We start from the raw sequence: 15,553 nt of genomic DNA, 5'->3' as shown, positions 1-15,553 counted from the left end.
AATGTTTTGCTAAGAATGTTTCTTATGTTCCAGACAACATGGATTATTTAATAATAATAATAATAATAATAATAATAATAATAATAATAATAATAATAATAATAATTCTTACCTGCCTCTCCCCATGGATTGAGGCAGGGAACAACAATAGGCCAACAAATACGTGTCAGTTAAAACACAACTTCAAACGAGACACATATATATTAAAACAATCTATGTTTAAAATAACATTGTTTAAAATTTACTGTTTTAAAAATAATCTGATAGGTCTGCCGGAAGAGATTTGTCTTCTATGCTGTTTTAAATTCAGACAGCGTATTCAGCTGTCTAATCTTTTCTGGCAGGTCATTCCACAATCTAGAGGCAGTTACAGAAAAGCTAACAGCTGCCAACCTAGTCCTGGCTGACTGCAGTAACCGTCCACCAGAAGACCTGAGTGTATAGAATGGATTATACAGGAGAAGTTGATCATATAGGTAACCTGGACCCAAACCGTGTAGCCCTTTAAAGTTAATAACCAATATTTTGTACCTTACTTGGAAACTAATTGGCAACCAGTGGAGTGATTTTAATATTGGTGTGATATGATCAATCCTGAATGTCCCATGTTCTGAATTAAGTTTATGAACTTGGTACAGAGGTTGCATAATATACAGTGCATTGCAAAAATTCACCCTTGAGGTTTTGAGCACATGCATTACCATCTTTAGGTCCACCAATTCTAGGGACCTTATCACACTAGCGAGAAACGAGATTTAAAGTAGATAAAAAAAAACACCCTGCAAATGTGGGAGGTTTATCACACGACGTTTTGCCAGACCAGAAATAATGCAAATATAAAGCGAACGTAAAGGGGACAAAATGGGCAGCTTTTTAGTTTCAGAACTTCCCAAAAGTAAAAAGCTGCCGTTTTTGTCCCCTTTACATTCACTTTATTTTCATGTTATTTCTAGTCTGGTGAAACAAACTTCCTGTATTTGTGGGATTTTTAAAATTTAAATCTACTTTAAATCCCATTTGTCAGAGGGATTTTGCTAGTGTGATAAGTGGAAGAATACAGCAATACCAGCAAATGAGGACTGGTTGCTTAAACTGACAGATTTAGCTGGAATTGACAAATTAACAATATTCATTCAAGAACAATTACTGGTGACATTTTTAAAAGATTGGGAACCTTTAATTGGCTTTTCGCAGAAAAATGAGAACAATATGTTAAGAGTAAGTTTTGACAGTAGAGTTGGCAGAACTGAAGAAATATGTATAGTAATCATAATCGGAGAAGTTATTTTATATAGTTATGCATAATAATCACTAGAAGGTCAGAAATTAAATGTAACTTCTTTTGTTGCTCATTGTTGTTTTTTCTTTACTATCTTTACCTTTCTCTCTTTTTCTCTCTTTTTCATGTGTTCTTGCTTCTTTTATTGTACTTAAAAATATGTAACAAAAAATATCTCAAGAAAAACCTATCTGGACATTTATTGCCAGACATTCATTCACTGTGGCATAGTTAATGAAACTGTGGATGAATACAAAGATAGAATCACTTTCTCCCATTTTATGTGATTGTTGTAATGTTAAAACTGGAAAATTTTGTTTTACTTAAAAAAATAAAATTAAGGAGATACGTGCAAGTTTTTACATGTAAGTTTATAAATGAGTTGTGTGGCATTATAATTGCCTGAAGATGAAGAACTCTGTAGAGACTTTAAAATTGAACACCTGCAGAAAACTCTTACCATTGTGTAATTATAACTGATCTATGTATAGCAGCAAATTAAGAGGAATGGCTTTCAAGTCAAAGGATTTGATTGTAAATAGGAAGAAGCCTAGCCACTTCTCATGTTAGAGAATGTGGCTACTAATCATTTCCATTGCAGGCTTCTTTGGAAGTTTTGACTAGGAAGCAGGCTAATAATGTTGAGAGGGAAAATACAAAGAAAAAATAATCATCATATTTTAGAGTGATGTCAGGAGAAGTTAAGAACATTTGCAAAAATGAGTTTTTTTCAATATTTGTAGATTGCTCATTATTCTAGTGAACCTCATCCCAACAATTAGAATATGTACAGCTATCACTCTCCCAGGGCTGCAGACAAAATAAGACATTGAGAAGAATAAAGAAGTATCAGAATAGCTGAGGGGAATCCTATGTTTCAAAGAAGTAAATCTTTGAAGGAAAAAAGTGAAAGAGAGAAAAATAACTGCAGTTTGAACTATGGCATGTTGACTATGCAGTGGAAAAGGGAAAAAACAACAAAACCTGCCTGATTCCAGAATGTGGCATGCAATGCACAACTTGTATCTTCGATATCTTCTATTATTCAAAACAAATAAATAAAAATAAAAATCATCACTCTCTAGTTGGAGGAAGGAACCCTGGAGAGTTCTATTGTATCCATGGACAATTAAAGGCAATGGGCTGCTGTCCCTAAGAGCCATCCTAAAACAGAACATGCACTTTCCTCTGTCCCTCAGCTCCCCACAGCTGTGTTAAAAGCACTTGGCACTTGCATATTGCTTGAGGTATCTTTCTCTGTAGTTCTTCCGGCATGTGACTGTATCATACTTCACTACACATATGCTCCAGAAAAAGAAAGAAGGGAAGAATTCCTGCAAGTGTTCTCTGCCGAGATCTCTCTGTTTGTCAGTGTTTAGTCCAGCCAAGGATATAATTATTGTTTCATAGAGGAGCATGTGTTACTTAACTGCCTTGCCCAACCAGTGTTGTTACTTGACTTTTTTTTAAGCTACTGGTGCTCTATCAATGCATCTTTATTGACTCCCTCTCTGCAACTCTCCTTCTTCAGACCAGATGTGACTGAGTTCATTGACTCCCCAGTGTCTTCCCACACTTACATACATACACAGTTAAGCTGTTTTTCTGTGACTAACCTCAGCTGGACAGTTTGTATGGGAGAGAAGAAGAATTCAGGAAAAGTGTTATTTAAACTTTTCCTTCCACTCCTCCCCTCCCCTTCCTTTGCTCAGCTGAGGAGCACCTGAGCCCAGCATAATGTTGTTGTTCTTTATTAAAGTTAGAATTATTTTGTTTTTACTTTCGAAGAACTACTCTGTGTGTGACCGGGTGGGTAAGTGAATGGGTGGGTGACAAAGAGAAAATGAATTCCTCTGCTTGCCTGTCTCTGCAAACATGGGAGAGGAGGAGGAGGAGAAGCAGCAGCAGAAGAAGAAGGGATGCTTACCTGCCTCCTATTGCCATTTCTCTGACTTCTGTTAGCTGCCTTAAAACTCCACACCACCAATCAAAATGGGTATCAGCCACCCACTGGTTACAGATCCCATGTGTTAATCAAATTCCCAGTCACTCAGGAGTCAATAATCATCCTGCATACAGTCCCTGGCCACCAGAAGCCAGTTTGAATGAAGATGGCTTACACTGCTTCTGGAAGATGGCCAGGTTCAGTCTTTGGCACTGGCAGCTCGCCAGGTGAAGTTAAAAGTAGAAACATGGGCATAAAAACAAAGCAGAAAATCATCACCATGCTTAGCGGAAGTGAGCTTTCAGAGTTCTCTGTCATGGAAATGTAGCTGTACCTAGGATGGTATAAAACACACAGAGACATAGCAGTTAAAATGGGAAAACCACCAGTGATAACCAGTTCAATTAAAAATACATTGAAAAACACTGAAACACAGTATACTCTCTCTCATACACACAAAACTAAATTCCAAAATGTAAAACATTTTTACCTTTAAAAATGGTAGAAGGAGTTGCTTTCACCTGCTGGCAACTCTAAACAGAGAAGCAACTCAAATTTTGATGCCAAGAGAGTCCTACTTTTCCCTCCTCTTCTGCATCCTGTAAGGGCATAGCAATGTACCTACTGGGGGTAGCAGGTGTTCCCAAAGTCCAGAATGTGTATCTTTCACCATCAGGTATAGGAGTGGTATTCCTGGTTTGATTTTGCATTATTTCCACTTAGAGAACACCTTCAGAGAAAATACTGTAGGCCTTCTATATCCATGGATTCTGCATCCATGAATTCCGCCATCAGTGGCTTGAAAATATTAAAGCACTCCTTGATTTTGCCTTTTTTATATGCAGAACACCATTTTACTATGCCATAATATACAATGGGACTTGAGCATTCACAGATTTTGGTATCCACAGGGTAGGGAGGGTCCTAGAACCAAACCTCAGCAGATACTAAGGGCTCACTGTAGCTTCATTTCTTCCATTGAGAGAATGTTCTGCTAGGGCCACTTGCTTCTGCTTTCACTGCTGCCTAAGAAAACGTGCTGGCTCCTTGGGAAGCTGGAAGGGGGTAACCTGGGTGAGGGTAACAAGCACTTGAACTATCAGTGAGATAGGAAGGAGTTCACATGTTGCTTATGGAGATAGTACAATCCTTCCTGGCAAAGAACCATCATATGTAAGAGCCATCATATACCTTCTTTGACTGAAATATGATACAGCTTCATCAGCATGATTGGAAGAAATTTATAAGAGAGGTATTTCTTCAGCTCAAAATCAAGCTTTCACACCCATTCTTTTTCTTTCTAGGACCTATCATAAGATTTTGATAGAAACGGGATTCTCTTTGGTGTTTTCTTAACATGTATCTTTTCTTGGTAGTTTGACCCTTGTTGAAAGTGTATGTGTTAATTAAGTTTCACCTTCAAGTTCTGTGGCTTAGGTTAGAAGTTAGCCTTTGCTCAGCTGTAGTTTTTTAAGACATGCATGCTCACTGTTTGTGAAATATTTGCAGTATTAGCATTAGCAATGCAAATATGTGATCTTTAATATTTGATTTGCATCTCTGAAGCATGTAACTACCCCACTGCCATATCTACACACAACTTAGCATTTTTTAATTAGCATATACATATATTATGATAGTCATAACATGTAATTTTACAAAATGTGAAGCAATTTTCTGCACAGTGAAATAACTATGAAACTAATGATATAGCCATGTTAGTCTGTAGAATCAGTATATATAGAGATTTTATAACACCTTTAAGACTAACTGAAAGAAAGCAAGAAGTTGTCAGCATGAGCTTTCATAGACTCCAGTCTACTTCTTCAGATGCTTTTGGTAGATTGGAAGCCAGGTACAGACCTGTCTTAATTATTAAACTGTTGCATATATAAAATGTCTGTTTGTAATTATGTGCATGTTAACAGCCACGTCTTGATAATGTTAGATGAGTTCTGTGACTATCCAGATTTTGGACATTCACTGCAAAATAAATAAAATGCCCAAACTAGAAGAAGCAGCTTCTCTTTTTTGTTTCATTTTTGTTCTGTGGGTTTGTTTGCTTCTGTTGAGTGACTTTAATCAGTATGAATGAGCATGTAAATCCATTGGGAATTTATGAATGGTGCAATGGAGGTGAAAGACATAGATGATAAGAGGAACTAAAAGTCATGACAAAGTATGCATGTACAGTAGTTTTTGCAAATTATAGACTTCCCCCCCGCAAAAAAAAATTATAGTAACAGATTAGTAACATAGTACCTGTACTGATATTCAGTAAACAAGAGTAGTGAAATAGAGATCTCAAAATCCAGGGAGAAATATGGATGAGACAAATTTTATACATCCAGATAGTTCACACTTTGGTCTTGCACTGATTAACTTTTGGATATAATTTCTGAATACAGTCGTCCCTCGATATCCGTGGGGGATCTGTTCCAGATCACCCCATGGATGCTCAAGTCCTATGGACCTTAATGGTGGCACAGCCTCATGGGGACAATAGCACTTTGCCTCCTCGACCACCCAAAGTCTCCCTCTCTTTCCTCTCCTTCTCCAACTCCTCGTTGTTCTTCTGTGGCCCAGAAGGCATGGCGAGGCCTGGAGGTGTAGGAAACGGAGCAGCGGAACCTCAGCAGGGCCAGAGCCAAAAGGGACTGCAAGGTCATCCGGCCAGACCCCAGAACCTCCCCCGGAAAGCAGCACTTGGCACCACCACCCTCAGACCTTCCTTGCTCCCAGGTCTTCACCCCCCCAAGGGATCCCCAAGGCTTGCAGTTCCTACTGCCCCTGCCAGTCCTGGACAAGCTCCTCTGACTCTGTCCGTCCCTCCCTGGACAAGCCTTGGGCATCCTGGTACCCCTGCCACAACCTCTTCCTACTCTTCCTTCCTCCTCCTACTCCTCTGTCACCGCCCCCTGGCTTGCCATCCACAGATGCTGGAATCCACAGATGACAAGTCCACAGATACAGAGGGCCTACTGTATTATGGAAATTGTAGTCCAAAACATATGGAGGACTCTACTTTGGGAAAGGGTGGTGATAGCAGAAGAGCATAATTTTGAGCAGCAGAAATGTTCCTTATTGTTATGTGCTGTTGGATTAAGTTTAGTTTATGATGACCCTAAGAATGAGAGTACAAAGGGATCTTGTAACACTTTTGAGATTAAGTGAAAGAAAGCTCATGCTACCAACTTGTTTCTTACAGTTAGTCTTGTAGGTGCTATAAGATCCATTTGCATACTGATTTTCCACACTAGCATAGCTATGTCTTTGAATTCTAAGAAACAGAGACCTCCAAGAGCTCCAGTCACCAACAGCCTTGTTCAGGCGTTGAAAATTCAGGGCTGTGGCTTCCTTGATCGACTCGATCTTTTGACTCTTGAGTTTACCGCATTGCTAAAAACCCGACTTGCCCCTGCTGCATTGAAATCTCTTTCAGGATAAAGTTTGGTATTATCACACACAAAATGCTGCCAATGCCACCGCCCGGCTGAATCCTGGCTAACGTCCAGGTAGAAACCACACTCAGCCAGCCTCTTTTCAAAACCGGGAAGCTCATTGCTTTGCAAATCAGCTTGCTAAGAGTGGCTTCTAGCCGGAAGTTAGCCAAACTGCACTCAGCCAGCAGCAACAGCAGCATTTTGCATATGATAATACCTGACTTTATCCCAAAAGAGACTTCAACACGGCAGGGGTAAGTCCGGGTTTTTTTTAGCAATGCAGTAAACTCCACTGTCTATAATGTGGTCTTCCTCTTTCTTGCTGCTTTCACTTTACTGAGTATTCTTCTCTTTTCCATTGAGTTATGTCGTCTCACAAAATGTCCAAAGTACAATAGCCTCTATTTTGACATATGGCTTCTCATGAGAGTTCAGACATGATTTGCCCTCACATATGTTTATTTGTCCTTCAGCACTACATTTCAAATGAGGTAACGTTTGTCCTTTCAGTTTCTTTCACTGTCCAGTTTATGTCCAGTACATGCTTTGCCTTTAGTATTTACAGATGTAAGATACAAATGACCTTTACTTGAAAGTTAATATGTAGGATTAAAGAAATTAGTGTTTTCTCCTCATAAATTTACTTTTTGATAAATGCCCTGGTGGCGCAGTGGTTAAATGCCTGTACTGCAGCCATTTACTCAAAACCACAAGGTTGCGAGTTCAAGACCAGCAAAAAGGGCCCAAGCTCGACTCAGGCTTGCATCCTTCCGAGGTCGCTAAAATGAGTACCCAGACTGTTGGGGGCAAATTAGCTTACTTGCTAATTAGCTTACTTGCTGTTCACCGCTATGATCTTTGGAATAGCGGTATATAAATAAAACAAATTATTATTATTATTATTATTATTATTATTATTATTATGTTTAAATCCACATTTGGACATATATGAGCAGAAGGGTTTTACGTGTTTGTGGAGGGAATGGAGGAAGAGACCAGCAATTTCATGATTATGTCTGGAGCACCCACTGCCACTTCTCACACTGTTCCCAGGACAGCATGGGAGTGAAGCTGCTGCCACACTGCAGAATTAATGCAGTTTGACAGCACTTTAACTGCCATGGCTCAATGCTATGGCATCCTGGGTTTTGTAGTTTATTGTGGCACCAAAGCTCTCTGACAGAGAAGGTTAAATATCTCACAAAACTAGAAATCCCAGAATACCATAGCATTGAGCCATGGGAATTTAAGTGGTGTTAGACTGCATTAATTCTGCAGTATAGCTGAAACCTAGGTATTCTCTCTGGAATAGCATGAGAGGTGGTTTTAATGGCTGCGGGGAAAATATGAAATTGGAAAAAATAGTTGACCCATCCCCACCCTCCAGTGTCATTAGAACTCCACTGAGTGCCAGTCTGGATTGCTAACATCTCCCCTTGCTCTGGATCTTCCTACATTAATGTATAGTGTTTAGGCAAAACTATTAACTGTATTGTTACTAAATGCGGGAGTTAAAGTTGCCATCAGGCAATCTTAATTAAGAACACATATATAGCAACAATTATGAGAACTAAAGCTTTGATTAATCAGCAATACACTCAAAATTTGCAACTAATCCTTCAAAGCATTTGTCTTGTCCATATGTTACTTTACAATATGCATTTTCTGTTTTTAATTAAAGCTCTGAGTTGATCATAAAGAGAAAAGGGATAAAAATAGAAAGAGTTTTCATGTGGATTGTGATCAGGCTTAATTCACTGCATGATCATGGCATGTTTACTTGGAGTTGCCATTGAAATCCATAATTCTGAATGGATTATTTAGAATTAAGATATTTCTGAATAAAGTATGTATAGGGTTACAACTTTAAACAGCAATCTTAGAATATAATAGTGCAGTTGGGGAGGAAGCACAGGTGCAGCCCAAGGTATGCTTCTTTCTTTCTTTCTTTCTTTCTTTCTTTCTTTCTTTCTTTCTTTTTTTCTTTCTAGTACTGCTAATTAGCCTTTGAAAATGAAAAGGTGTATTTCATTTTGAAACTCACTTTCTTGTTCTGCTAGTAACGAATGACCTTTCCGCCTTCCAAAGTTTCCTTTCCAAGTCCAAATGAAAGTTGGTAACATTTGTTGGAGCCCTACTTACCAAATAAGTAAAAAACTGAGAAGTGTCCAAGTTGACAAATGTGGTTGATAGGACTCTCACAGGAAATATTCCAATATGCAGGTGCTGCCTCTACAAAAGAAGTACTGCACCCTATGCCTGGTTTGTAGACATCTTCACTGTTAGGTGATAGATATCATGCTTGTGTCATTGTTTCTGTCTTCAAGATCACTGAATTTGAACATCATTTTTTTTTAAAAAGTAGTTGCCATGATATTTCAGTTCTTTTGGAAGTAAAACTGAGTTATATAAGATGGAAAAACCTTGCAAATATAAATGTTTTAAAATGTTAAAACTGAAGCTCCTCAAATTGGCATTGTGGTTAGTACAATCTTGTTCCTTTTTTCTCTTCTCTTTCTTTAGTAAAATACTATCCCCTTTTTGGGGTGGAGAAAGTTCTGGTTTTTGTTCAACCTTAATAATAGTTACTCTGCTAATTGAAGTTGAGGAATGCATAGAGGTATAATTTTCAATAGTTCCCTTTCTTCTTTTCAAGTCCTGCCTCTTAAATTTGCTGGCTGGGTAATCTCTCAAGTACCATCTGTGCCTTTCATCAGGAGGAAGCAAGCACAAACGTTATCTTAGGTCTGATCAGGACCCATGTATCACCGGGACTAGCTTCTTTCCCTCAACCAGGTGCTGTAAGACTAGGTCAACTCCCCCTCCCATCCTTCCCATTGTCCTACCTACTTCAGTTTTTAATAACTAACTGTTCTTACTGTTGGTCAATTGCAACCTTCTGCTTAACTCTTTGGTATTTAACCAGTTGTATCATTCCCTTCCCCTCTTCTTGTTAATTTGTACCCTGCTTTTCTTCTGAGAAGGTGAAGGTAGCATACATGTAAGTTTCCTCATGTATCTCCACAATAACCCCATGAGGTAAAAGATAAGTGAGAGTGGCCTAACTAAAGTCAACCAAGAACCTTCATGACTAAATCAAAATTTGAACACACATCTTTGTGATAGCATCCTCATAGATATTTGGCAACTGTTGACAAATCTCTGTAATCCCAGACTCAATATATTTTCCAATGTGAAGTCAAAGGCTTTCATGAAGATGCCAGCCACAGATGCTGGTGAAACGTCAGGAATAAAACTCTTCTAGAACATGGCCACATATAGCCCGAAAAACACCCACAAAAATCTATCAGTATATTATGCTTCCTGAGGATTTTCACAAATGAATTAAAATCTGTTATAATCTAATCCCATTGTAAATTAAAGCTCTTCAATTTCCACATGTGCTTCCCTGTAGTATATTCTGTGGCATGCCTGAGCTTTTGACCTTCTCTTCAAATTATTCTATATATGAGAAACATGGGTTTGATCTTGTACAGGCTACTTTATAGCAGAGAAACAGTTCAAATGGATGAAATTAATTTTCAAGAATATTGATCTTTACTATGATCAATAAAAATGATCGCTATGTTTTAAAAATCTCATATTGGGGCTTAAAGCAAAATGGTTTTCCTTTACAAATGATTTCCTTATGACCTCATGGAACAAAGAGTAGATTGCAGACTTTATATTCTTACAACAATTGTAACAAACAAAAACAGTAAACACAATAATTACATAAGGTTTTCAGCTGTTTCTTGAGAATCGAAATTTTCTGTATAATGAGTGAAAGAATCATCAACAGAAAATAATTTCAACATGATTGTATACTAGCTACATTTACATGTACCACAATTAAATTCAGTCTTGGAAGTCTTTGGAACAATTGCTATCACTTCATTTGAGATTATGAGTAATTTAATTGTATATAATAAGTAAGGTAAATAATGTGTTCTCTCTGTGTGTGGACAGCTGCACAGATGAGGCCAGTATATTTCAGATTTATGGGAAAGCTTTAATTGTAATTTACAATAACATCCAAAATCCACAAAACAGCGATATCTTTATTCAGCCAGCCAAATGCACAAAACACATGATGCATAATGCATTGTGTGCATTTTGGTTGGCCGAATAAAGCTATCACTGTTTTGTGGATTTGGGGTGTCGTTGTACTTTGCTATATGAACAATATGGCTACCATTGAATATGTTAATTGTAATTTATTGTAAATTGCCCTCAGCTATGAATGTGGCATCTCCAAGACTCCCTATCCTTAGTGACCCTGCTTAGGTGTCCTCTTTCATTCAGTCTTTTCATCTGGGAATGTGGTCTTCCTCTCTTCCTATGGCTTTCTATTTTTCCAAGCACTATAATCTTTTCTAATGAGACATGTCTTCTCACAATGTGCCCAAAATATGACAGCCTCAAATTAGTTGTCCTGACTTCTAGGGAGAGGTGAGATCTGGTCTGTTTCAGGACCCACATGTTTGTCTTTATAGCTATCCATGGTATCCACAGAACTTTTTTCCAGTCCCACATCTCAAATAAGTAGAATTTTTTTCCATCAGCTTTCTTCACCATCATTGAACAATCCTCCATACTCTGTTCTAATGGTAGCCTCTTGTCCTCTGTATAATGTGCCCATCAGGATAATCAGATATGTTGATACACCCAGCTCCCTAAGAGCAATCCATACCTTTTCATGAGCTATACAGTCAAAGGTTTGGCTATGGTCTCTAAAGCACATGTAATTTTTCTTCTAGAATTCTCTGGTGTGCTCAATTAGAGTTTGTGATGTGATCTCTAGTGCCTCTTCCCTTCCTGAACCCAGCCTGCACCTCTGGAATTTCAACATATATATGGCAGGAGTCTGTGCTGTAGAATTTTGAGCATGATTTGCTTGCGTGGCAAATCAATGCAAATGCAATTGTTTGTTTCCTTTTTTGTTTTTGTGTTGGTGTCTTTTTTTTATTTTATTTTTATTTTTTTTTGAGGGTATAGGAATGTATATTGATCATATCCAATCTGTTGGCCATTGTTTTGTTTTCCATATTTGTTGATAGATTTTATTTGGGAGGAGCCACTGAGAATGCTCTCTTCCATGTCCTTGCCAAATGTACCGGTAATGGTAATGGATTTAGAGGATCTTAAAACTCAGGCAAGCTCATTTAAGGTGATAACATTGTTTCAGATAGACTGGACTCAAGTTGTAGGGCTTTAAAGCTCACAACCAGAATTTTGCATTGTACCCAGTAAAAGAGTGGCAACTTCTGGAGATTTTTCAGCAGGGAGATTATATGTACCCTAAAATCTGCCCCAGTCAGCAACTTGACCATGGAATTTTGGACCAGCTGAAGTTTGTTGGCCAGTTTCCAGTGGTAGCCCCACATAGCATGTGATACAGTAATCCAAACATAAAGTAATGAAGGCATGTGTTACAGTAGCCAGATCTGGAGCACCAGTTTTAGCTGTGCAAATGCTCTCCTGGTCACTGCTGAGACCTTAGCATCTAGATTCAGATGTGAGTCCAGGAGTATGCCCAAGCCCTGAGATTTCAGGGACAGTATAACTTCACCAAACACAGGCTGAATCCTTATTTCCAGTTCTGTCTAATGAATGACTAGAATGTTTCTGTCTTGTTTGGAATAAGCTTCAATTTGTTTGACTTCATTCAATCCATTACTGATAGCAGACACTAGTTTAGCATGATGTCCGAGGAAACTTCCTTGGAGCTGGATGAAAAAGAGAGAGTTGGGTGTTCATAGAATCATGGAGTTGGAAGACACCACAAGGGCTATCTAGTCCCAGCCATGCAGGAATACACAAGATGGCCATCCAGCCTACAAAGAATGAGATGCCACTACACTTTGAGGCAGCATATTTCACTTACAGTTCTTACTGTCAGGACGTTCTTCCTAATGTTTAGGTAGAATCCCTTTCCCTATAATTTGAATCCATTGCTCTATGTCCTATTCTCTGGAGCAGCAGAAAACAAGCTTGCTCCATCTTCAGTATGACAAACCTTCAAATGTTTAAGCATGGCTATCATGTCACCTCTTAACCTTGTCTTCCACAAGCTAAACATACCCACCTCCCTAAGCCACTTCTCATAGGGTATAGTTTCCAGACTTTCCACCATTTTAGTCCCCCTTCCCTGGACACACTCCAGCTTGTCCATATCTCTCTTGAACTGTGGTGCCCAGAACTGGACACAGTATTTCAGGTGAGGTCTGACCAAAGCAGAATAATAATAATAATAATAATAATAATAATAATAATAATAATAATAATAATAATAATTTTATTCGTATTTCCCACCTCTCCCTGCGGATCAAAGCGGGATTACAACAGAGAATAAAATCAACAATAAAATACAAAATACAGTATTATCTAAAAATACAATCATTAGAACGAACAACAGAACTACTACCAATCACTAAAATGACCAAATCGTTGTCTGTTTTCCATGCTATCAAAGTCAGAAGTGGGAGTGTTCTTTGAGAATGGCACTATTACTTTCCTTGATGTAGATGCAATACTCCTATTGTTAGGAACAGGCTGGTGACTCCCAATCCCATGTCTCCAATAACATCTCTCAGTGATTTCATGTAGTTTGTCTCTCCCAGGGGGGACAAAGCTGAATCATGAGGGACCCCATAGGCCAATAATGGTCATGGAGTCAGATCAGAAACATCACCTTCTGATTTCACCCCTCCAAAGAAGGACTGGAACCACTGGAGAATAGAGCCCCAGAGAAACAACTCAGAAGGATATTGTGGTTGATTGTATCAAAAGGTTCTGAAAGGTCCAGAAGAAGTAAAAGGAACATACTCCCCCTGTCCAGTTCCCTGTGTAGATTATCATCCACCAAAGCCAATAATGCTGCCTCAGTCTCAAAGCAAGGCCTGAAACCAAATTGAAATGAATCTAGATGATCCATTTCATCCAAGATGCCCTGGAGCTGGGCATCCACTACACACTCCAGAACCTTGCCCCAAAATTTACTTCCACTATTAAATGAATAGCCCTATGAAAATGTTTTAAAGTTATCTTCCCTCAAAGTATCTGTGATGTCTATGTCACAAATATTTTGTCCCTGAAGTACTGGAAAAGACAGGAGGATAACTGAAATTTTAATCATCCTAATTTTCAAAACAGCAGCCAAAATCAGTTGCCATAGTAAAGTTGCCATAGTAAAGTATGTTTCTATGCTTTTGCACAGGAACATAAGGAAATGTGTCAATTGAGATTCCCTGTTACTAGCACACCACCATATATATGTACATATGTATTTATATCTCTGTATAGGTCTGTCTGTCTCCCTATCTATTTACCTAACTGGTATTTCCAACAGACATCACCAAGGAAGATGGAAGCCAAAATACAGTATTAGATGGTTTTTATAATCACTTATTTTTTTAAAAAATTAAATTAAATTAACAGTGGCTCGAAACACACAGGCCAAAAGAAGTGGCTTCCAGCTGGATTGAAGGCACACTGTTTATGCAATGCATGCCTCCAAAGTGTCTGGAAGCCATGCTGAGGCCACGCTCTGGTCGTTTAGACCAGAACAAAAAGGATCTGGGATAATAATAAATAAAATATTTATTTATATCCTGCCTCTTCCGCTTTGAGAATCGAGGCGGGTAACAGCAGAGTTTATACAATATTGAACAATAAAAATAACAAGCCCCACAAGACTCTGTCCCAACACTCCCTCCTAAATATAGAATTAAATAATTAAAAAAATACATAACAGTATGACAAAATTAATAAACAACCACAAATAAGAAAAATAATAAAAGGAGGGGGATTCAATTGGTTCTGGACATTATCAATCGGGGAAGGCCTGCCGGCAGGGATGTAACTGGGAGGGGGGGGGGGGGGGGGGGGCCGGCCCCCCCCCCCTCCCTTAAAAAAAAGAAAGGGGGGGTGTGCCGGGCCCCCCCCCCCAAGCCCCATTATAATGGTGGCACTTAGTCTGGGCCCCCCCCCCTTCCTAAAATCCTAGCTACGTCCCTCCTGCCGGAAGAGAAAGATTTTTGTTGCCTGGCTCCTGGTGGTGAAGGTTGGGGTCAATGACTGCAGCCCGCTTTTGGAGGAGTCCAGGCAGTTGGCATGGACCCAATGTACTTGCAGCTGGCACAGCCTCAGGCTGCTCCTTCTCACTCATCTGCTCTGGATGACTGACTTTATAATATCCTTTTGGGATCCAAGTTCTACCTGAAAACTGTGGTGTTAGTTGCTTTTTTTGAAGTGTTTCATTCACACACACAAATATGCACAGCACTACATGTGCACTTGTCAGTTCTAGAACTTGGAAGGTTTTATTTACACCATAAAGAACAGACCTAATCAGAGCTAAGCCTAGCAAACCACATCGTACTCTCTGTATACAGTTTCATTAAATTACAAACAAAGGCCGTCGGTAGAGGCAAATGTAATATAATATTTAAACATTCCACACCAGGCTGTAAGCAGATCTTTAATTCCAGTTATACCAAGTTGAATTTTTATGATGGAGGGCAAATAAACCACTGAATTAAAGCTAGATGCTGACTTTTTTTTTAAAATCTTTTTATGACTTGATTTTTGGCATCAATACAGCAAGAATATATATTTTGTTTTTTTCGAAACTGGATGTAAGATTAATTCCATATATATAGTATTTATTTCAATAGTACGGACGTCAAAGTACACTTTCAAATATTTATTTTCTTGGGGAATGAATACATACACACATAGTTCGTTCCATTTTTCTGTTGTCATGTACTGTGATAGTATCAATAGCTTGTTCACACAGCTGGCTGGTTTAAACCAGTTAGTTTAAACTAGTTTTTTAAATTGATTATTCACACACACACACACACACACACACACACACACACA

General features: G+C 38.6%; 1 protein-coding gene across 4 annotated transcripts in view; it reads left to right on the top strand.

The window, feature by feature from the left end:
* Nucleotides 1-15,553, top strand: part of FUT9 (fucosyltransferase 9) — a 92,608-nt gene that overhangs the window by 10,332 nt on the left and 66,723 nt on the right. The window lies entirely within an intron of this gene.

This window comes from Sceloporus undulatus, chromosome 1 (assembly GCF_019175285.1).
Source record: "Sceloporus undulatus isolate JIND9_A2432 ecotype Alabama chromosome 1, SceUnd_v1.1, whole genome shotgun sequence".
In the NCBI taxonomy this organism is placed as follows: domain Eukaryota; kingdom Metazoa; phylum Chordata; class Lepidosauria; order Squamata; family Phrynosomatidae; genus Sceloporus; species Sceloporus undulatus.
The sequence above is the reverse complement of the archived record's forward strand: the minus strand, read 5'-3'. Positions and strand labels throughout refer to the sequence as shown.